We start from the raw sequence: 23,851 nt of genomic DNA, 5'->3' as shown, positions 1-23,851 counted from the left end.
ACTGTTTCTTTTATTTTTTTATTTTCTCTATTTAGCTGAGTAACATTGTCTGTGAGACATTTCACCGACTCCCTTAGCGTGGCATTTTCAGCAGCGAGCGTTTCCACCTGCTGCTGGCTGAACTCCAGGGACTCTCGCAAGGATTTAAATTCCCGGTGAAGAATCTCCACCAAGGACAGCCTTGCATCGAAACTGGACAGTCGTTGGTCGATTGACTCCAGTATGTCGACAATATCTTTGCCGGCTGGCGATGTTGTGCCGGGGGAATCTGCCGGGCGAAGTCTTTTCGACGACGGCGTGTCAGGTTTGGCCGGGGAAGCTGCACTCTGACCCTTCTTCATCACGAGATCCTGGAAGTACTGATCAATGTAATCTTGGAGAGCCTCTAAACTCTCCCCGTTGTTCTCCAGGGTATTGGAGATGATTTAGACAAATGTTGTTAGTTATAAGACAATTGATAAGTGTATTTGGTTATACTGAAGCTTAAAGGAATTTATTCAAATCTAAACTACCATTCGCTTTAATTTTCCGCCAAAATCTCCGGCGTCTGACGTCAGTTACAACATGAGTCGCTTACCTTGCTGAAAGCTCTTCTCACATCGGCTGCAGGCAGAGAAATGGTCAAACTTTCCTTTTTGCTAAAGCATATAGTTAGGGCTGGACCAGGTGACCCTGAATCCTCCCTTAGTTGTGCTGCAGTGGACGTAGGCTGCCGGAGTTTTTTCCTTTCCAGTCACCTTTCTCACTCACTATGTGTTAATAGACCTCTCTGCACTGAATCATACTTGTTATTAATCCACAGCATGTCTTTATCCTGTCTTCCTTCTCTCACCCCAACCAATCACAGCAGATGGCCCCGCCCCTCCCTGAGCCTGGTTCTGCTGGAGGTTTCTTCCTGTTAAAAGGGACTTTTTCCTTCCCACTGTCGCCAAAGTGCTTGCTCATAGGTGGTCGTATGATTGTTGGGTTTTTCCTCTGTATCTATTATTGTGCGATCTACTGTACAATATAAAGTGCCTTGAGGCGATTGTTGTTGTGATTTGGTGCTATATAAATAAAATTGAATTTAATTGAATTAAAAGATTACAAAACAAAAGGCAGAAGTGAAGCTAAACAATAACCTAACCTGGGGACAAACCATGAAACCTGACATGGATACAAACATACCTGGAACATGGAAACGTGGCACCAAAGACAACAGATGACCTGACACTGAACAGATGAGGACAGGACTTACAGTGGCTTGCAAAAGTATTCGGCCCCCTTGAACTTTTCCACATTTTGTCACATTACTGCCATAAACATGAATCAGTTTTATTGGAATTCCACGTGAAAGACCAATACAAAGTGGTGTACACGTGAGAAGTGGAACGAAAATCATACATGATTCCAAACATTTTTTACAAATAAATAACTGAAAAGTGGGGTGTGCGTAATTATTCAGCCCCCTGAGTCAATACTTTGTAGAACCACCTTTTGCTGCAAGTGGATTCCATTAAAATTGATTCATGTTTGTGGCAGTAATGTGACAAAATGTGGAAAAGGGGGACGAATACTTTTGCAAGCCATTGTAAGTACACAGAAAGATAATGAGGGGATGAGGAACAGCTGGGACAAATCAGACCTAACAAGACAAGGGGAAACAAAACTAGACTCACTGCATATAGGACAAGGACTTTCACAATAAAACAGACATCACAAGGGTAATCTCATAAACAAATGAACTTAGCTAACCTAAAGACTTATAAATAAACATCGACATCCAAACAAACTAAAACTTAAAATGCTGGGTCAACAGACCCAGGAAAGTGACAGTAAAATCATTTATTATACACATTATACTTATTTTCTTAAATTGATTGATTGATTGATTGATTGAATCTTTATTTTGAACATGTTGAAAAAGTACAACAAAATAGAATTAAAAGAGACAAATGAACAAAGCAAAACAAAAGGAAAACGAGCAACCACAACTCCAAATAACTTTCATGTTCAAAAAGGAGCAGGAAGAAGCATAAGCTTATTTAATCCCACCCCTTTTCCACTATCTAGTATCAATAGACTACAGAAATACCTCCTTGCAATTACATTATGTCATGTGTATTTTTTATTTTTTTATTTTTTTTATTTTTTTTATATATACATATATGTTTCTATCTATCCATACATACGTATATACACATACGCACATATACACATTTTCACTAACCCCATTAACACCTGAAGGATACACAACCTACAAATATATATATATACCCATACCAATATACCCGTGCACCCGCACATACATGAAAATATTAGACAAGAACACCCTGTCAAATCTCTACCTCTTCCCTGTACCCTGTAAAAACCATATCCTTAAACCGCTTTTTAAACTGCGCCATGCTCGGACATTGCTTCATATCTTTACTTAGTCTGTTCCACAGCTTCACTCCACACACAGAGATGCAAAAACTTTTTGATGTTGTACGGATACGAGGATGTTTTAAATTTAATTCCCCCCTCAAATTGTATCCCCGTTTCCTTTTAGAAAACATTTTTAGAATATTGTCAGGAAGCAGGTTGTTTATTGCTTTATATATAATTTGTGCAGTGAGAAAATGAATTGCTTATCTATTATCTGTATTTTCACCTGAGGGTCTAGGGGTGCTGCTCTTCTTTTCATGACAAATTAGGACATGTTTATGATAACACACTGACAATATCAGGCCAATTTTGGCATTACTCCATCAGTGAACAGCATGCCCATGCTAACTTAAACTAGACCAGCAAGCTAACCACATGTGTATTAAGTGTTACTTAAGAATAGGAACCAAACAAATTAACGGAACGAAATTAACTGTAACAGCAGTTTGCAAAACATTGTGACAGTTCTCAAGTGTTCCTACCTCAAATACAGCGAGTGTTGCTGTGTTTTTGTTGTTAAATGGATGAGGAGAGCCCGTGGCTGGTGAGAGGATGCGGCATTTTGTCAGTGGAGCATAGAACGACGTCTGTGATTGGTCAACAAGTGAGTAAACCTGCATCTGATTGTTCGAAAGCTTCAACCAAAGAGCTGCTGGTCACGGCAAGATACAAACTCGCCGGAGCTCTGAGTGAACGGCACATCCGGGACCTTCAGCACTCAGCAGAGATTTATCTTGAGGTATGTATTTACCTTTGATATCCATGACTCGACGCACATTTAGCAAGGTAAAGTTGTATGTTTAACAAGCTAATTAACGCTAGTTAAACGGAATTAAAACAATACACAATCAATTTGAACAAACTGTGTGATGAATGATGATAAATGCTAAAAAATTACTAAAGATTTATCTTCAACAATAGATATTAGAAGTTAAATTGAACTGTTTTTAAATTCCCAACGGAGTTAAAGGGACCTGCGGCCTTGCATGTGCTCTGCATCTTCAACTGCACAGACAGTCAGTCTACGCTCTTTTTAAGTGTAGCTAACTGCAACACACTTTTTTTTTTCAACACAAGGTATGTTTGGGGGGATTTAAATGTTAATATTAATGTTTTCATATTTAGCACAAACCAATAGGTCTGGGTCTCTGGCCCAGCGTTTCTGACGTTATTCTAAGGTTTTTGAGTTTCTTATGTTTAGTGGCGGGTTAGTTGAGTTTGGCTTAACGTTATTAATATTGTTTTAAGGAGTTTATGTTAGGGCTGTATATTACAACGTTTGTATTTTCATGCCATTTTTCCTGTTTTATTATGAAAGAGTCTGTTGTGTTCAGTTCATTAATCTCACTTCCCTGTTGTGTCAATAGAATCATTTGTGCCAGCTACTTCCCTGCTCTCCCTCCATCCTGTCTCAACCTCCAACAGGAAAGTAGAAGTCCTCATATGGTAGGACCAGTGATTGTAGTGTGTGTTACACTGTCCTCATATTGTTTTAAGCTGTGAAGGACATGAGTGTGTTTCAGTTGCCTTCCTCATGTGGTAGGACCAACAACTCTAGTGTGTGTTACACTGTCCTCATATTGTTGGTAGCAGAACTGTACAGTGTTAAGTTTCTATAGAATCTGGTATAAGGAAGTCAGATCCTTCTGTAATAATGTTCACTGATACAAATATGATCTGTAGTTGATCATCTAGTCGGGATTTATACTAGAGAATGTTTCTGACGTTATATTGTTGTCTTTTGTTGCAGACACCAAGTGCTGAGGTCCTGTCTCAGCCTCATAAAGACCAATTGGTGAGTGACATACCCACTTCATTCTTCCAACAGGTTACACATCATTTATTTTGTATTTGGTATCAAGTATATGTGTCAGTTGAGCCTAGTGCATAAATGAATTGCACTTTGATTGTATTAAAACAATCAGTTTGAGTCAAAGTTAACCAAAATCAACATTAGCTTTACTTGTTTGTGAAGATCTTAGGAGAAAGAAATTGGCGTACCATTTGTTAGTCCTAACTATCCCTTCAAAGCATCAGCTTGATCTTTATTCCTACTAAATTTGATATTTTTGTGTTTTTGTGTTACATTGTTTTAAGCTGTGAAGGACATGAATGTGTTTTTGTAGCCTTTCTCAATTGGTAGAACCAACAACTCTAGTTTGTGTTACATTGAAACTGAACAGCAGGGATGGCTGTCATGATGATAATAATACTCTATCCGATTTCAAACAATCACACTGTGATGAGTATTATTAGTAGATTATGTTCACATGTAAAATATTCATATCAAATGGTAAATGGCCTGTATTTGTATAGCGCTTTACATATTCAGTCATCCACTCATTCACACACACATTCACACACTGGTGATGGCAGCTACATTGTAGCCACAGCCACCCTGGGGCGCACTGACAGAGGCGAGACTGCCGGACACTGGCGCCACCGGGCCCTCTGACCACCACCAGTAGGCAACGGGTGAAGTGTCTTGCCCAAGGACACAACGACCGAGACTGTCGGAGCCGGGGCTCGAACTGGCAACCTTCCGATTACAACTCTTGAGCCACGATCGCCCCTTAATTTAGAATTACACACTGCCCAAACCTGACTTTGCCTACAATGCAGAGAAAAAAGCAAGCAGACCTATTGCATGCATTGAATCTCATATTTCACTGTTACTTTTCAAAGGCTGAAGGACCAAATATTCTGGGGATCCAAGCCACACGCTTTACTCAGCTGCCCTGAACAACATGAAGGGCACCTCTGCCTCAATCACCCTGGACAACAAAAACATTAGCAACACTTCACCAAGAAGGGGTAAAGGCACCCAAATACAAAATGTTTTAGGTGAATATACTTGTGATCAAAGGACACATTTATTGTTTTCAGACATGACACTATTGAGAGTTTTTATCATAAATCATTTCATCTTATTTGATTCCCAGCAGAACACAGCACTTCAAATGGTTCATTCCAAGCATCCTTAAAGGAGCGATAAGCAATATCTTTTCACTGCTAGGTGTGCTGTTGTGCACTGCCTGTAAACCAAGCCAAAAACTATGGCTGGAGATCAACACAGAGAGAGGGATTGTGACTTCATGCTGTACTCCAGATGTAATTCCACCTCTAGTTCTTCACATAGCCATTTTTAATTCCTTCAACCTAAAGTATGATGAATTGTGCTTATTGCTCCTTTAAAGTGCTCCAGTAGAAAGCAAGGTTTAAGAACATTTTGTATTCACATTATAAACTAGAATATTTTCTATCTTTTCTTGCATTCACATTAAGATATTTTCTTTTGTTTCCATTTATGACAGCTGGGAAGGTGAGAAGCAAGTGGACAAATGATGAAGTAAAGGTTGCTGCAAAGTACCAGGTAAAAAGGAATGTGACTGCTGCTTCCAAGCAGAGCCGGCAGCTCGGAAAGGCAGAGACTGGGTTGCCATAAAGTATTACATCCACAACAGGATCATAGCATTAAAAGAAAGATGCAAGAAAAAAAGAAACAAGCAAGAGAGATACTTTGTTGCTTCCACAGTTATGTCAGTGTTGTAGTTTTCTGTATTGCATTGTTCTTACTCATAAATCTGTGGTTTATGCTGGGTGCTTTTTGCAATTAAATGATAAGAAAGGCAGATAATGTTCCACGTTTTTATTCACATGAACATTCACTACAAAATGAATTAATGCATTACAATATTAAGACTTAAAAAGTAGACTGACCACATTTGACCTATGTCTTTTTTTAAGTCTCTACACAGCTCAGATTTACTGTTTTATTAACACATAAATGTCTGATATTTCTGTCAGAAGTTACCCGACTGGTGAGCATTACTATTGTGCATCCATGCCTGTTATATTGTAATCTCAAAAGGAGCCAAGCTAAAAATACAGAACCTACCCTTACCTGGTCCTTATAAGTCATGTATACTTGAAAATTATGTGTTTCCATGGGCTTCACAATTCACCTAAACATGAAATATCAGTGTGTGACCTTATGGTACTCATAAGTCACATAAACCTGACAGTGTCCTCACAAGTAGCATTAAATTCAGGTTTGACCAAAACTTCGCCCTAGCCAAAATCTCAACAGATGGGCGTGTTCCTGGAAGCATGGGTCAAGCTTTTTGTGATTCCCATGCCTCTAGGACCTTCAGAAAGGCACGTTCCCATTTGTCACATTTTTGTCATAGGTCCTGATATTTCACGAAAACACGTGTGTGTGTGTGTGCTTGTGTGTGTGTGTGTGTGTGTGTGTGTGTGCTACTATGTGTGTGTGTGTGAGTGTGTGTGTGTGCTACTATGTGTGTGTGTGAGTGTGTGTGAGTGTGTGTGTGTGTGTGTGTGTGTGTGTGTGCTTGTGAGTGTGTGTGTGTGTGTGCTACTGTGTGAGTGTGTGTGTGTGTGTGCTACTGTGTGAGTGTGTGTGTGTGTGTGCTACTGTGTGTGTGTGTGTGTGCTACTATGTGAGTTTGTGTGTGTGTGTGTGCTACTGTGAGTTTGTGTGTGTGTGTGTGTGCTACTGTGTGAGTTTGTGTGTGTGTGTGTGTGTGCTACTGTGTGAGTTTGTGTGTGTGTGTGTGTGCTACTGTGTGTGTGCTACTGTGTGTGAGTGTGTGTGTACTTGTAAACCATGCCGGGAGGGGACCTGAACCTGATTACACACCGCCACGTGGGGACCTGATTTACGGTGGGGACCTAAAATCAGGTCCCCACGGGCAAAACCTCACCAGAGGGACTAAAACAGTATTTGAACATGCCCCATGCAGTTTTCTCAAAATGTCCCCAGATGGTCAAAACCTGACAAAAATCTGTGTTTGTGTGAAATCCCTGCGCCTCTAGTGAACACACAGTGGTACTGCAGTCCCCATGAGGACGCATTTTCTGGTGGTGTGTGTCAAACGTTGCCCACTCAGTATCGCCCCCTAGTTGTAAAGTGTTGTATTACAGTTTGGAAGTTTATGTTAAACTTAGTAACCTTTTTTTAAAAAATTAAATATATATGATATTTTTAAAATTACATTATAAATAAAAAAAATATGATTAAAATAGCCTTTACAGACTTAAAATAGCATATTTTACATTGCTTTAAATAAAAAATAATGTGGGGTTTTTTTGGGTTTTTTTGCTTTTCAGTCCCCTTTAATGCCATTTATTCATTCTTTTTTGTTGTTCCTATTATTATATCAGCATAATTTTATTTTCATTTTGATCTTTCATAAAACAAACAAACACAATGAAACAAACAAATGAACAAACAAACAATAACACAAAAAATTAAAATAAAACAATTTACATTTTTCTTCCGAGTACAATAACCACTGTTTGATCTGAATTTAGAAGCAGAAAGTCATCTAGGTCTTTAAGACATTCCTGCAGTTTAACTAATTGGTGTGTGTTATCTGGCTTCATGGATCGATAGAGCTGGGTGTCATCTGCATAGCATTGAAAATGTATACCATGTCTTCTAATGATACTGCCTAAGGGAAGCATGTGTAATGTAAACAGAATTGGTCCTAGCACTAAACCCTGTGGAACACCGTAGCTGACCTCAGTGTATGAAGAGGAGTCCCCATCTACATGCACAAATTGGAGTTTATTACGCTACATTCACACTGCAGGCGAAAGCGCATCAAATCCGACTTTTTCGACCCTATGTGACCCATATCCGATCAGGGTATGACAGTGTGAATGGCACAAATCCGATATTTTCAAATCCGATCTGGGTCACTTTCGTATGTGGTACTGAATCCGATACATATCCGATGAAAGCGACTGCTGTTTGAACGGTCATGTCGCATTAAAACCGTCTTTTACATCACTGACACAAGACAGACGCCAATTATCAGCGCCGGAGAAGCGCCCGATAAGACATCGCAAACGCTTACTGGCGATCCGGTGTAGATGTCAGTGAAACTGTTGGGAAGACAACGTTGGAGAAACGTGAACATTTTATTTGTACTGTATAATCTGCAGATTCTGACAGAAATCTGCAACTATCCTTGGAAGCACCGCTCCTCTAAAACAGCAATAAGGATCATTATTAGGCCATATGTAAATAACAAAATAACTTTATAAATTAAAGCAAAATTGGGAAACATAAAGTCCGAAGTCTTTATATTAAGAGCCATCAGTCAAACAATACTGTTTGGTCTGGGTCTAAACAGAGCACGTTGTGTGTGACTTCTTCTTTTGCGCATGCGGGCCGCTTTGAGGGTTCACACTAGAGCGCGTTTGCTCACATTTTATTTGTAGTGTGAACAAGCAGACAAAAAAACTCGAATTTGATCAAAAATTCAGAATTGAGCATTAAGACCTGTAGTGTAAACGTAGCCTTAGATAGATATGATACAAACCACTGCAGCGCAGTACCTGTAATACCTACAGCGTGCTCTAATCGCTCTAATAGGATATTATGGTCAACAGTATCGAACGCTGCACAGAGATGAGTCCACTGTCAGAGGCCATAAGAAGATCATTTGTAACCTTCACTAAAGCTGTTTCTGTGTTGTGATGAGCTCTGAAACCTGACTGAAACTCTTCAAATAAGCCATTCCTCTGCAGATGATCTGTTAGCTGTTTGACAACTACTCTTTCAAGGATGTTTGATATGAAAGGAAGGTTGGAGATTGGCCTATAATTAGCTAAGACTGCTGGGTCTAGAGATGCTTTTTGAGTAAATTTATAACTACTGCCAGCTTGAAGGCCTGTGGTACATAGCCGATTATTAGACAAAAACAGTCCCCTAGAGTGGGATTTTCACGGCATATTCTGCTCGGCTCTATGTTGGTACAGGGCATTGAAGATGATAACAGTGGGTGGATTATATTCATAAACTTAGTTACAGCGCTTTCAGAAAGACATCTACTGTGATAAAGTCTACTCTCCACTGCTGTGTAATCAATTATTGTAAATGTAAATGTTATCAGGAAATGATCAGACAGCAGAGGGTTTTCAGGAAACACTGTTAAATGTTCAGTTTCTATGCCATATGTTAAAACAAGATCTAAAGTGTGATTAAAGTGGTGGGTGGGTTCTTTTACATCTTGAGAGAAGCCCATTGAGTCTAATAACAGATTAAATGCCATGTTGAGGCTGTCAGTTTTAGCATCTACATGAATGTTGAAATCACCCACAATAAGTATTTTATCTGAGCTCAGAACTAAATCAGATAAAAAGTCTGAGAAATCAGAGAGAAACTCTGTGTAAGGCCCAGGTGGACGATAGATGATAACAAGTAAGACTGGTTTCTGAGTTTTACAGCTGGGGTGGACATGTTAGCATGCCTGGGTCGACCCAGAGGTTTTGAGTTTATTATATTATTTATCATTTCTAGTCTTTGGTTTCTTTGTTGAAGTTCTGTCTGATGGTTTATGTCTCTGTGTTATCCTTAGTTGCTGTCTCCCCTGTCGGCTATATCCCCGTGTCCAGTCAGTGTCTGTGTCTGCCCTGTTCCCACCTCTCTGTTCCCTCTGTAGTGCTTGCCGGTGAGTCTGTGTCTGTAAGTTCAGTCTGTGTTACTTCCTGTTTTACTTTGAAGGTCCGGGTCTTATGTGAATGTGTCCTGCTTTGCTTCCTTGTCTCGTTAGTTCTGATTTCTCCCAGCTGTGCCCTCCTTCTGTGTCTCATTCCCCTCGTTACTTCCCAGTGTACTTAATCCCTGTGTTTCTTTGAGTCAGTGTCGCGTCATTCCTCATGCTGTGTGGATCTCTCTGTGTTTCCCGTGAGTTTATGTTGTTTCCCAGTTTAGTTTAGTTTGCTTTGTATGCTCATTTTCCCATGCCAGCAAATAAAGCTGAGTATTTTGAGTTCATCCCTTGAGTCTGAGTCCTGCATTTTGGGTCCACCACTCCTGCTTGCCTGCCTGCCACACAGCCAACCTTAACAGGACAAGGCTAAGCATCAGGCTTTCAAATGAATTAAAAGTCTATAATGTAAATTTTTTAATACATTAGATACAACCTGATTTTTCAAGTTCCAATACTATCTATGCCAGTTATTCCTTTCACCCAGTTCAAAAAGTAGGCCACACTTTAGACACACACCCTGATTTTTCAGGTCCCCACAACGGCTATGACCCTGACCCTCCCCCGCTACATTGTCTCTGTTAAGTAAAGTATTCCCTTTTTTGCTTGGATAATGATGATTGGCGGGCTTTATATTAGACACTATAAAGTTGGCATGAAGGTGAAATTCAGTCATTGAATCTCAGCATCATGAGCTAAAATTCATTTCATTTTAACCCCGAACACGTCATGTCTGTCTATGTTTAATACATGAACCGGACTGCTTTTCATGTGCTTCATGTGTTTCATGTGTTTTTCAAGCTCAGATCGCTTAGATTTTTGGAGACTCGCAGTGATGAAATGACCGCCCCCCCAAGTATTGCTTTAATACTTTAAACAAGTATTAAAGCAAAGACAACGAGCTTGTTTTGAAAATGTACAGGGCAGAAAGTTCAGATATTTATTTAAAAATATAGGTTTAAAAGTAAAATGTTGGGGGGAAAAAACTCAATGTGTTGATAAGCATAAAGTACAGGTATGTGAAAACTGTACTTAAGTACAGTAAAGGACTATTTGTACTTTGAACTTTGTACTTAGAAAATAAAATCATTATTAATGAAAGAACGCTCAGACCTCTCTGGGATGGTAGCACCACTTTCAGATGAAACAAATGGTGTTGGAAATATCTGAATTACACTTATTATTGCATCGTCAGCTTTTGCTGAACTGTCAAGCAATAAGACTATTTTTAAATCTATATATTACAAATTTTTATTTCATGAAGTTATATTTTTGTCATTCCATTAATGGTTGAAAAACATTTTTATTTTGTCTTTCCGTCTGTTTATTTAATGTATTTGTACTTTTTTAATATTATAAAAAAAATGAATTAATATTTTCAACTCCACATTAGCCAGACATTTATGTAGTCCTTGGGACCAACAAAGGCTATATTACACAAGACCTAACTTTTCAAGTCCCCAGGACGACTATGGCTCACTGATATTCTGGCTATATGCCAGGATCGCTTGTTTCAGCTCAAGGACAGCCCGCCAGTCTTCTTGTGCTGTCTGTAGCTATCTCGGTAGTTACTGCTGTACGTGGTGCCAAAAATCAAACGCACCTTTCTGGATTCTCGCACCTGCGCCTCTCCAAAGCACAAACAAAATTGGCAGGAGTAGAGAGTGGAAAAGAGGTCGACAGACGTTTATATTACTCTTCTTGAGAACTTCGAAAGAAATGGTGAGTTACACGTTTTAATAGTTGCCTCATAATGTTATAAGCTTTCAGCATAAATATTTGTACTTGTGCTAAAAAAAAGTAATGTCACTGGTTGTTGGTATTGTAAAAGAGGCTAACAAACACGTGAAGGCTAATTGCCCTTATCCACGTAGAGCTAGCTACCTCATAGCACACAACCATGTCAAGGCTAATTGGCCCTATCCACGTGGAGCTAGCTACCTGATAGCACACAACCATGTCAAGGCTAATTGGCCCTATCCACGTAGAGCTAGCTACCTGATAGCACACAACCATGTCAAGGCTAATTGGCCCTATCCACGTAGAGCTAGCTACCTGATAGCACACAACCATGTCAAGGCTAATTGGCCCTATCCACGTAGAGCTAGCTACCTGATAGCACACAACCATGTCAAGGGTAATTGGCCCTATCCACGTGGAGCTAGCTACCTGATAGCACACAACCATGTCATGGCTCATTGGCCTTATCCACGTGGAGCTAGCTACCTGATAGCACACAACCATGTCAAGGCTAATTGCCGTTATCCACGTGAAGCTAGCGACCTGATAGCAAACAACCAAATCAAGGCTAATTGTGCTCATCCACGTGGAGCAGTGTCAAATTGGCCTTTTTTCAATACTGAAGTAAGCAAGTCCATACATGTTTACATTGTAAGTTCGCACAGAGTCGGTCGGAGTACTTCGCGTGAAGGGCAGGCAGCGTAATCATTTTCTAATTAGAACATGTACTTGCTCTCATCACATCTTTTGCCCACAATGTAAATAATTTGAGATTTCCTTAAGAAAAACAACATTTTTTACGAAACCAAAGTGCTAGTGGTGCAACGGATCACGGTTGATCCGTAATCCGAACCGATCCCACTCCACGGTTTGGCATGCACGTGACCCAAATATTTGAAAAAGAAAAAGTATGTGTGTGGTGCGCGTGGTCAGTCTGTCAAGCGATAGTTTTGGTCAGCGCTTGCGGTCAAGGTGGAGGAGCAGAGGAGTTTGCGGCAAAAGCTACCGGGGTGTTTAGCTGCAGACGGGAGGCCGTATTCCGTTGTAAAAAAAACAACAAGTGGTTTAAAATAGTCCACGCGTTAGTTGACGCATTGACGCCGTGCAGCCCCACGCACAGGGCGATCCGCGGAAACTAGTTAACCGACATTTACCGCGTTAATACAGTTATGGCATTAACTTCATTTTAACGAGATTTACGCTGACAACACTAGTTTAAACTATGATGAACGTGCTTGAGCCACGCTATGATATCCCGTCGCACGTCCACTTCAGTGACAAGCTCCAAGCATGTATGAGCAAGTTTAAAGTTATGGCTGAGCTGTCCCAGGCATCTTCTGTTGCCCTAACTACAAATGGGTGGACCTCCAGGGCAACGGAAAGCAACGTGACCATGACCGCTCATTATATCACAGCGGAGTGGTAGATAGAAAGCCCTGTACTGCCCTATATTGCATCTTAATTTGTTTTTATATAATTGCATGGAATGATTTTTGAGTTGAATGTTTTTTTTAATAGGCAAAAAGTACTTAAATAAGTAAATGGCGAATAAAATTTTTGTCTTCTTTTTTTTTCCTGCTGATCTGAAAATTAATCCGATCCATGACGAAAAAAACGTGATCCATTTCGAACCATGGGACTTTTGAGCCGTTGCACCACTACAAACTGCCTTTAGTTTTCATGGCAATTATAAGCTGTCTTGTCCCAGCAATTTTTTTCAGAACACACAAGAATGCACATAAACGCCCCTTACAAGCAAAGCTATGTACTTTTAAGGCAAGGGAGAGGTTTGGCTGTATTACAGCATTATACATTGAGCTGATCAGGTTTGATTGTTATGTTTTCCACAGAGAGCAATCAGTAAGCGGAAAAGAGCTAGGCGTACAAAAGCCTCCCTAAAGGCCAAAGTCCCCAAAGGTCAGTAACTGATTTGGGTCAAATTGGACTGTTGTTATTCTATCTATTTGCTTTTAGGTAACACTTTTATTTTCTCTAAAATCTGTGCAGTTGCTGATGGAGCCGCTAGGTCTTCCAGTGGAAAGGAAAAGGTAGGAGGTGTCATCATGTCCTGCCACGTGTGCCCTAAATATCACATTATGTATAGAGAAAATTACAAAGTTATTTTAATAAGAGGGCACCTCACTGTCAGTTCTCTTTAGTAATATTTTTTGGAGGAATATTAATGATTAGAGCTATTCTTATTTAGAATGGCTGTTTTGAAACATTGTAATATATTTTAATATCTATTTTAGTTAGTCACTGTTCTTATGGCTCTGGAGCAACTTTGACCACAATCCCTCTGGGATTATTAAGTATTCTGATGATGATGATTCTAAAATCAACAATGACAACACAAGGACAATTCTGTCCCCCTGAATGTAACAATGACATTTCTTATTAATATAGCAATAATGTGTGCCGCTGCTTTGACATGTTTTTGTTGCATATTTTTGAGAATGTTACACACTTCTTTTTGCTATATTTTTAGAAAGTACAGCTGTGTTCCAGTGACAGTGAAAGCGAGAGCGCAGTTATTCCTGATGTGGCTACATCAATTGACATTGAGGACAGCAGTGTACCTGTGCTCACACGCACGGAGAGTGTAATTGTAAGTGTAAGAGTTTGTAAATGTGTTTTGGCTAGTTTAAAAAAAAAAAACAAGTTGAGTCACAGATTACCAGTATATAATGCACTGCAAAACCTCTATAGTTGATGATTACACTATCTGCACAGTTATTAGGGATGCTATACTTAAACTTAGGTCGGCAAAAAGGGTTAAAGCCATTATTCACTCATGGTTGGCTATACCGTTAACACCTTGCTGGTGACTGATTCAAAGCAGAGCTCTGTGTTACTGATCCAGCCACAGGCACATACATCTGGTTTGTCAAGAGAGACGCTGATCTAATTGCTTCATAAAACCTTTTAAAGATTTTTCTTCAGACATTTCTTGGCCCAGTCTTACCTGTTGAACCTCAGTCCCCCCAGTACCACGAGCAAGAGCGAGAACATCTGGTTTAATGGGATGTACTGTCATAACTTTTATTTAAATATATAGATGTATGGTGTCCACAGAAACATCGCAAACTTAGCCATAAGCTCACAAAGCCATTTCAACCACCACACAGCAGTTTCTATTTTATAAACCTTGGAGCAAAGTATGTATAAATCAAAATTCTTGTCTAGCAATTGTATACACAGTGTCAAGTGGTTCTGACACCTTATGAAAAGATTACAAGGATTTGGCTTTGTAGAAAAGCCAAAATACCAATTCTGGCTTATCCAGGTAACTTCACCTTGTAACCAGGTAACTTTGTGTCTTCTGTGCTATGGAGGTGGTTAACTTCTTACTCAAATAGATTGAATTGTAATTGCTGTTTTCTTTTCTTTTCTTTGTTCTTTTTTTTTTTTTTTAGCTTAACAGAGGGATGTTCCAATACTCATTTGATTCTTTGTCAAGTTCGGAATACAGCCAAGAAGAATATGTTCCTCATTCTGACGAAACAGATGGCGACAGTTCACCAGAAAGTACAAGAATGAAGAAACGTAAGAGTAAATTACACAAGAACAAATGTAAATCCATCTTTCAGAAGCATTCAAATAGAATCACTCTTAAAAAGTGCCCACAGAGAAGGGATACAAGTTCCATAACAGCAGCCACTACTCAAGATAGTGTGGAGTCACATGATTTAGAAGAGACCTTGTCTGGGTTAAATAAACCTGGAGAAACCATCTCAGGTGGTAGCTCTGTAATGGTTATGACACTTAAAAAGAAAGCAGATGGTGGTAGACTGTACAACAAAAGATTGTATTGTTGGTTTTGCTCAAAACCATATGCCAAAATGGCACGCCATTTGGAAACGAAACATAAAGACAAACCTGAAGTGTTGAGGGCAATCAAGTTCCCCAAGGGTTCCAAAGAGCGAAGATTGCAGTTTACTTTACTGGCTAACAAAGGTAACCGGTCCCATAATAATCGTGTCCTTGAAGAAGGAAAAGGTGTAGTGATACCTCGTCAACAATCTGGTGCATCTGTGAAGGCTAGTGACTATCTACATTGTGTGAACTGTGAGGCTTACCTGAAGAGGAAATCCCTTTGGAGACACATGCAAAGATGTCATCTGAATAAAAAAATCAAAGGCATGAAGCCTGGAACATCCAGAGTACAGGCCATTTGTAAATATGCTGAACCTCTCCCAAGTGGTGTAAATGAACGGTTTTGGAAACTGGTCCTTGATATGAAGGAAGATGAGATTGCTCAGTGCTGTGGCGCAAAGCACCCAGAAGCATTATCTTCCACTAAACTTAGAAAACACATCGCCACCATGTCTAAGGTCCTCAACTTGAAGGACAATGAAATGGACGACCTTGCGGACTTCCTTGGGCATGACATTCGAGTTCATCGGGAATATTACAGGCTGCCTGAGGGGACGTTACAGCTAGCAAAAATCAGCAAAGTTCTGATGGCCCTGGAGCGTGGACAGCTCTCGCAGTATAAGGGGAAAAATCTGGATGAGATAAACATTGATCCACAAGGTAAAATAGGCCTGTGTCATAGGAGTGTCTATAAGTCTTCTTTTTTTCTTTTTTCTTTTTTTGTTTGTTAATTTTAGCATCAGTGATATAGATAGTTTCTCTCTCGTTTGTGTTAGACTATTTCAGTAGTCATGCATTGTTACTATAAAAATCCTTTGCATTGCTTGTATTTTTGTTTTTAATTTTTTGGTAACAAACTGTTGCTTAAAGGGGACATTAAACACTATACATAAAGGCTAATTTACACCATTGAGCTCTGCTCTCATGAACAGTCATAGATGTAACTCTGTTTGTGAAGTTGGATTTAAGGAATAAGTGCTTTAAGTTTTAAAAACACGTTTACATACATCTTCTGTCGGTCGGTTGGTTGGTTGCAGCTAATAGACTTAGTTTGTTTGCTAACTAGTGACAGAATTGATAATTCAGAGAAAAATAAGGACACTAAAACTAAACATCAATATAAGTCAGTGGTTCTGAAAGTGTGTGGCTCGCCTGCATCCGCTGGAAAGCTGCAGTCGCGTGTGTACGTCATTGGCCACAATAAAGAAGTGTACTGAAAAGTGCAAACATGTGGTCAGGTCTGTGCATTGTTTACATTGGTGCTGAAACCCAAAATTGGGTTTGCCATCTGCTTTGTCAGCTATTTGCAGACTCGGTACACCTGGTCTGATGAGAAAAGGCTATAGTGTTGGACTCAGCATGTGTATCTGACTATTAGGCACAATTAACCAACCAATTACATGATGTTTTGCACTGACAGAAGATGGTGCTGAAAATGGTTTTAAAACTTTTGACTTTAAGCTCTCTTTTTTTAAAATTACATCTTTCCAGACAGCTACATCTATGTCAGTGTCTGAGAGCGTGGCTCAGTTGCGTACATTGGCCTAAACCTTTTTTGTGTGTTAATCTTTAATCCATTTCAGGTATCATGTTATACTTGAACTGTTTGACTAAAAGTGAGAAAATGGTGTTTTTATTTTTTATACATTTTACTGTTAATGTTTAGAAACTGAACACTTACTCCTTAAAAAAATAAATGGTTCATATAGTTTTCTCTCCATATGTCTACTGTATTTGCAGAGGAAATGGCTGTGGACAGTGCATCAGATACTGAACATGAGGCTGATCAGACAGACTATAATGCAGACTCTTCAAGATCACCATCATCTTACTCATCATGTATGTATCCATGCAGCTTTAGAAAGTTCATGCTCTTATATTTAGTAGTATACATGCTACCAGTCAAAACTTTGGACACACCTTGTCATTTAATCTTTTTTCTTTATAATAATTATTACTATTATTACTATTCCTCAGACTTATTATTAAGTGTGCCTATGCCAAGAGGCATATTTTATTACTCTTCTTATTGTGTGGATGCTGTAGTTCCTGTTTCTCTTTATTCTTTATCTGTATTCTTCATCTTCAAATTGCTTCCGTACCTTTTTTGGCACTTAACTACTTTCATACTAGTGAACGTCACATTTGCTCCAAAAAAGTCATCAAAGGCAGATTCCAGTGTAAACACTGTTCCCACATGGAAAACTGGACTGATCCACCTCCTGCTGTCAGACCTGCAGGGTTTAGGCCTGTGGGTGTTGTCCTCTGTCTTATACTGAACACAAACTATTTTTTTGGACTGGCACAAATAATTTGTGTGCCTTCTTATTTGATGCAGAACACCTTATTGTTCTGGAAATAGATTTAAATATGAAAAGCCTGAGGCCTTGGCTGCGTTTGTAGGTAAATAGTACCATAAAACTTTGTTGTTTGCAAAACTTGTGCATAACTTTTTAGAAATGTACAATTTCCATTTCAAGTTATGAAAATGATTCGTTAAACATATTTGTGGGTTTTGCAGTAAAAAATATAACTTTTTTTTCTACTCAGATTTTGAGTTTTTTGTCTGGATTTAGATCATTTGTGCTAATATAGTATTTCAAAATGACAAAATAACTCAAATTTCAGCTATTTGAGTTTGTGCTGAAAACAATGATACCAAACAAGACAAGATAAACAGTTTTTAAAGGTGAAATATAGAGGTAAAATCAAAAGTAGTCAAAAACGGCCAATTATACCCTGGACCCCAGAGGGTTAAGTTTGCAAAAAATTGTTTAGAATTCTTAAAAACTGCAAGGCTTTTCTTCAGTGATTGAGTTCTATGTTAGGGTTGACATTTGAGTGGGCTACACAAGTAAAAAGGGTCTCACTCAGGTACATGGTTATAAGAGAACACAGAGTGATTGGAATTTTATTAATGGATATTAAAAAGTAGGCCTTTCAACATATCCTTGTTTTCTTCGGTTTCCCCCATTAGGTATGCTGGATAAAGAGGTGCCACTGATGGCAGAGGGTTCAGGTGAATCGCAGAGAATCACAGGTGAACTCCTCAATGATTTTTACATTTGTTTCCTATGAATCATAAAACAGTCTCTGAGATGCACTACACTGCCAAAAGTATTCACCCATTCAAATAATTAAATTCAGGTGTTCCAGTCACTTCCATGGCCAAAGATGTATAAAATCAATTTGTGCTTTGATGGCAACATTATGAACTTGAAAATGAAACTAGATCAGTCATTTGTCATGCTGTAATCAGCCACATTGATGTGGAAAAATGTCTTTGACAGTAAGGATTTGGTTAGATATGAATATTTGGAAAACAAAAGACTGAAATTACTACTGGATTTATTCAGGTTGTAAGTTTGACTTAAGCCTGCAAATGGAGTCAGTGTGTTCTGACATTTCATGTTGAAATGCAGTTGTTAAAAAAAAACAAACTACTTTCACTAACTGCACCTGAACCATTTCACTGACCCAGTTTCATTTTCAAGTTCAAACATTCAGAAGTAAAAATTCTGAACCTTAACATGCCATTTGCATTTTGTCTAACAGAATACAGCTCAGAGACTAGATTTTAAAGTTAAATACCAATTTGATTTCTAAGGCCCTGAAAGTGCCAGGTTCAAATTGTCCTACTTGTCCTATTCACTAACCCTACAGTCATGGAATGTTATCAGCAGGGAAATTGTCTTACTGTTTATTTATTGTTTGTTTGTTTGTTTTTTGTACTTCCCCCAGTGACACAAACCCAAAGAACCAAGTGGAGTGCAGATGAAATCCAGGCAGTGGAGAAAACACTGAATGCATACATTAGAGCTGGAAAGGTTCCTGGGAAGGCTCAGTGTGTTGACTGTATTGAGGCTTCGCAAGTGGAACTTAAAAACAGGACCTGGAAAGGATTAAAGTTTTATGTTAAGAACCGCATTGATTCTTTGAAACGAATCTCTCAAAAGCAGAAGGAGGCTTTGATAGAAACATTTAACTGTTCAGTGTTTTATCTTAGTTCCTATCATTATTGCAATACAGCAATAGTTTTTTGCTACATATTTCTATTCCAAACAGTTGTAGTTATTTTGGCTTGAAACACTGAAATTTGGAAATAAAATTTCATTTCAGCTTGAAGTGTGAAGTCTATTTAGAGGAGTTGAAACAAATGCAATAGAAGTGAAGGTAAAATCCAAACGTCACGGTAATTTTAAAACATTTATTCTGTAAAGCCTTCTCCATCAAAGACAAGTGGGTATTTTTCTTTAAACTGCAGTACTGTTCAATCATTTCAATCTGCATACAAATCAAATATAAATGCTCTCAACAAAAGTAATCATACAAATATAAGTGTTTTGATTTAAAAGATACAACCTTTACTACTGGCCTTATCCAAAGATTAAGTCCTTGGACTTTATTGCATGCAATTAAGGACAAGGAAGTAAAATCTGTAACAGTGACCCCTGGTGGTGGTTTCTTATACAGTGTAATGTAGGGGTCCCCACCGGGATAGAAAAACCTGACTGAAAATTTAAAAAAAAACTTCAGAAATGCCAGTGAGCACGTATATTTCTGGCATTCAAAAAATCCTAGAAAAGGGCTGAGGTTGTATTGAAGCCTGTATTTCACTAAAAAAAAACAAGGTCCCCACCGGTTCCATTTTTTTCCGGTGACAATCGAGGTCCCCACGTGGGATGGTTTACAAGTATGTGTGTGTGCTACTATGTGAGTGTGTGTGTGTGTGTGTGTGTGTGTGTGTGTGCTCGTAGAAGGAAGGTCATGGCAGGAGCTTTTTTTTTCAATGCATTTCCAATGAGCTTTTCTTTTCTTTTTCAAAGAAGTGTAGCTCATACATTGGAATAAATGTCTTCTTTTTAATACTTTATGAATATGAAACTCTAAAGATTTCGAGTTCATGCACGTTGTGAAACAAGAGTCTAAATCTTTGTGTCACAGTGATTTCTATGAAACATGTTGTTCATGGGGATAATGTAACAAGTCTATTGTGTCCCTATTAATGATCAATGGTAATTGAAGAGGAAGCTTGAACCCAGGCTCTGGACATTTTCATGACAAGTGACAGCGCAGACATCTGCTAACGAGAGAACATGTTTTATCATCATAAAGACTGTGACATGAAGCATCGTTAAAGTGTCACTCCAGTGATGTTGCTGGGAGAAAGAAGTGTTGACTCATGTTTTTTAATAGAAGACTTAAAACACTAAACTCTAATTTCAGTGTTTATTTTAAGTTGACAGAATATAACAGCTGGTATGATGATGAGTTTTACTTCTCACTGTCCGTGTTATGTGTATCCATTTATCATGTATGCTGCTTTGCTCTGTGGACTAAAATGTTTCATTGTATTCATGAAATAAACCAGAATTTCAATGTCTGAATCTTTTACTGTTTTTCTGCTTTTGTTCACTCCAAGTTTGACGAAACCCACAGCTCACTAACAGCGTGGAGAAATCTCAGTGTATTTAGCTGCTTTTTCCCTAAACACAAGAGAGAAATGCCTGTAGTCCTCACTTTGGTCATTATGAATGTTGAAGGAGCTTTGTTTCATAGACACCTTATACTAGTGTTTCCTACACTTAATCCAACACTACTATGTTCTATTTAAATCCAGATTCCTTTTATAGTTTGCAGTGAAATTTGTTAAACCATTGCTTAATGGGACAGAAGTACACGTCACTCTTTACTAACACATTGTAGATACGTTTATTGCTGAACGACACAGCTAGCAGTCTCACTCACTCTTTAGCTTTTTGAAGTTTTGTGCGTAACGGTTTAGCCTCTCACCCCTTACCCTTTTCTCCCAGTATCACAACAGTATGACTCCCAAAGTACGGCTCAGTAAACAAACAAGGACTCTGAAGTCAGAACAGAAAGATACAGTTGGAAGATTAATGATTGCATTTTTATGATGCGTAGTAAACTACCCCCTCTTCTTTTTCTCTGTTGTTGTTCGTTAGTGTGTGTGTGTGTGTGTGTGTGTGTGTGTGTGTGTGTGCCTTAGAAGTCAAAGTATACATTAGCCACACTTACAAAAAACATTTGAATTTCATTTAGAACTGAGATTGTAAGTTGTAAGCAGAAATCTTATGCTCAGCCAGAAGCATGTTTCCCCACTTTCACAATGCTGAGGTGTCAAATCCACTAACACCAACAGATGGTTTGTCACACGCTGGGTTCAAACACTCAAAAAGCAACACAACAGCAGGTTCAAGAAGGGCAAGTCCCCCTTTATTTGCACAGCCTCACACACTATAGATTGTTAAAGTTCTTGTGTACAGTGGTTTAGCCACAGATGTAACTTCCACTTTTGATAAAGATCACTCCATCTGCATATTTCTTAAGAAATGAAGCGTCTTTAGCTCTTATTTATAAATGTCTACACAGTAATAGACACCATGTGCTCTGTGACATTATAGTTTTCTACTTCTGCTTCCATTGGTTTGCATCTTAAACTCCCAACCTTTCATGTTGTTATGAACGGCTTATATTTCTAACATTTTGTGATGTAAAAGTGAACCACGCAGCTTTTTTATTTTCTGTATGATGGAACGACTTAAGACACGAGTTATTTAAACAATTCTAAATGACAGTGTGACGGCCATAGTACTTTATGAGGGTCAAATATGTTAAGGATAATGTTTCTCAATGTAAAGAACTTTTGGATAGGATACAACATCTTGTAAACAGTTACCCCAGATCCTGTACTGTCAGACCTATGTATGTAAGGTAAAACTTTCCACAGTACTTCCACTTAAGTAAGTAACCAAACACATAAAGTCACCCTTACCAATAATCGACTGTTCCTTGAGAAAAGCAGCACAAACAGTCAACTGACAGCAATGATAAGTAGAGCTACCCGAGGCCGATATTCAGAAGAAAGTTAAAAGTTGTTTTGTTTTCTTTGTGGTTCTACATATTAAAGAAAAATATGTTTAATAGTTCAGCAAGACCTGCACCTTCAACACATGTACATTCAAACTTTGGAACAGGCTCAACATTGCTGTTGTTTACAGTTTTTTCTGATGGCTTAAGCACATTTTTTGTAACTATTGGCTATTTTTGCAAAACTCTACACACAAATAAGAAAACTCTTCACCAAATCAGCAAAACATTGTAGTTTTCTTGCAAAAGCCAATAAACCTTGCTTAACTCTCCAAACCTTCGTAAAAATGGTATTTTCGTATCAAACAGTTAACACAAGCCATCACATTAATAAGCACACAATGCACCAACTACACACTGATGGTATAAAAACACATCTAGCTTTTGCTTTCTCTGTGCACAAGGTAGGCTATATCAGTTTGAGGTCATACTTTTGTCATAGGTCCGTAAACATAGAGGGATCCAAACTTCAAGCACTGGTGTTTATTCACACACATCAAAACAAACACAAGTGTTTATTTCCAAGTCAAAACAGAATAGTAATTTCACTGAGGAAAACAAAGAAATCAGTCTACATCGTGTCGTCTCTCTGGGTCCGGCCACAAAATTTCGTCTACATCACACGCAATGTCCTCTAGTCCAAGGCACCGGGGAAAAAATCTTCTGGAATGGCGTATCCAGGCCTGACATGATGTCTGGTCAATATCCCCACATGCCTCCTCCATTGCCTGTAAAAGGGCTATGCATTGATGGGGATGACGGTCATAGCCTTCCAGCGCCAGGCAGAGAAGAACTCTTCAATTGGATTCAAGAATGGAGAGTATGGGGGAGGGTGAGTACAGTGAAGAGTGGGTGATCTGTAAACCAGTTGCGGACCAAAGCAGCCCTATGGAAACTAACATTGTCCCATATGATGACGTATCTGGTCTGCTCTGGTCTCTGAACATTAGTGAGCATGTCATGTAAGGTGTCCAGGAATGTAATAATGTGTGCAGTGTTATCGGGCCCAGGGTTGCATGATGGTGAACAACAACATTTTGACTTATAGCTACACACACAGTTATGTTACCACCACGTTGTCCTGGGACATTGATTATGGCACGGTGTCCAATAATGTTCCTGCCACGTCTCCTCGTCTTAGTGAGGTGAAAACCAGCCTCATGCCCCATGGCATCTGCCTCTAGCTCCATCACTCTCTAGACAAGACAAAACAAATGCAGCACAGCAGGCACATGCACAGCACTACAGTATGCACTTCCAGATTCAGTACCAATGATACTATAGCTTACCTGCACATAGTCATATCGCAGCTGTTTTACACGTTCGCTGTTTCTTTCCAAAGGTGCTCTGTAGATTTGTTTCATTCGGATTCTGTTGCGAGCAAGTACACCACCTAATACAGAAATGCTCACATT

General features: G+C 39.0%; 1 long non-coding RNA gene across 1 annotated transcript; it reads left to right on the top strand.

The window, feature by feature from the left end:
- The first annotated feature begins 16,170 nt into the window (after positions 1–16,170).
- On the top strand, positions 16,171–18,585 carry LOC134625744 (uncharacterized). The gene is made up of 3 exons (XR_010093752.1): positions 16,171–16,205; positions 17,286–17,384; positions 18,523–18,585. It is a non-coding gene; the product is annotated as an uncharacterized LOC134625744 (long non-coding RNA).
- Positions 18,586–23,851: the final 5,266 nt, after the last annotated feature.

The sequence above is a fragment of the Pelmatolapia mariae genome, linkage group LG4 (genome assembly GCF_036321145.2).
Source record: "Pelmatolapia mariae isolate MD_Pm_ZW linkage group LG4, Pm_UMD_F_2, whole genome shotgun sequence".
In the NCBI taxonomy this organism is placed as follows: Eukaryota; Metazoa; Chordata; class Actinopteri; order Cichliformes; family Cichlidae; genus Pelmatolapia; species Pelmatolapia mariae.
Note: the sequence above shows the minus strand (reverse complement) of the source record. Positions and strands in the feature narration are given on the sequence as shown.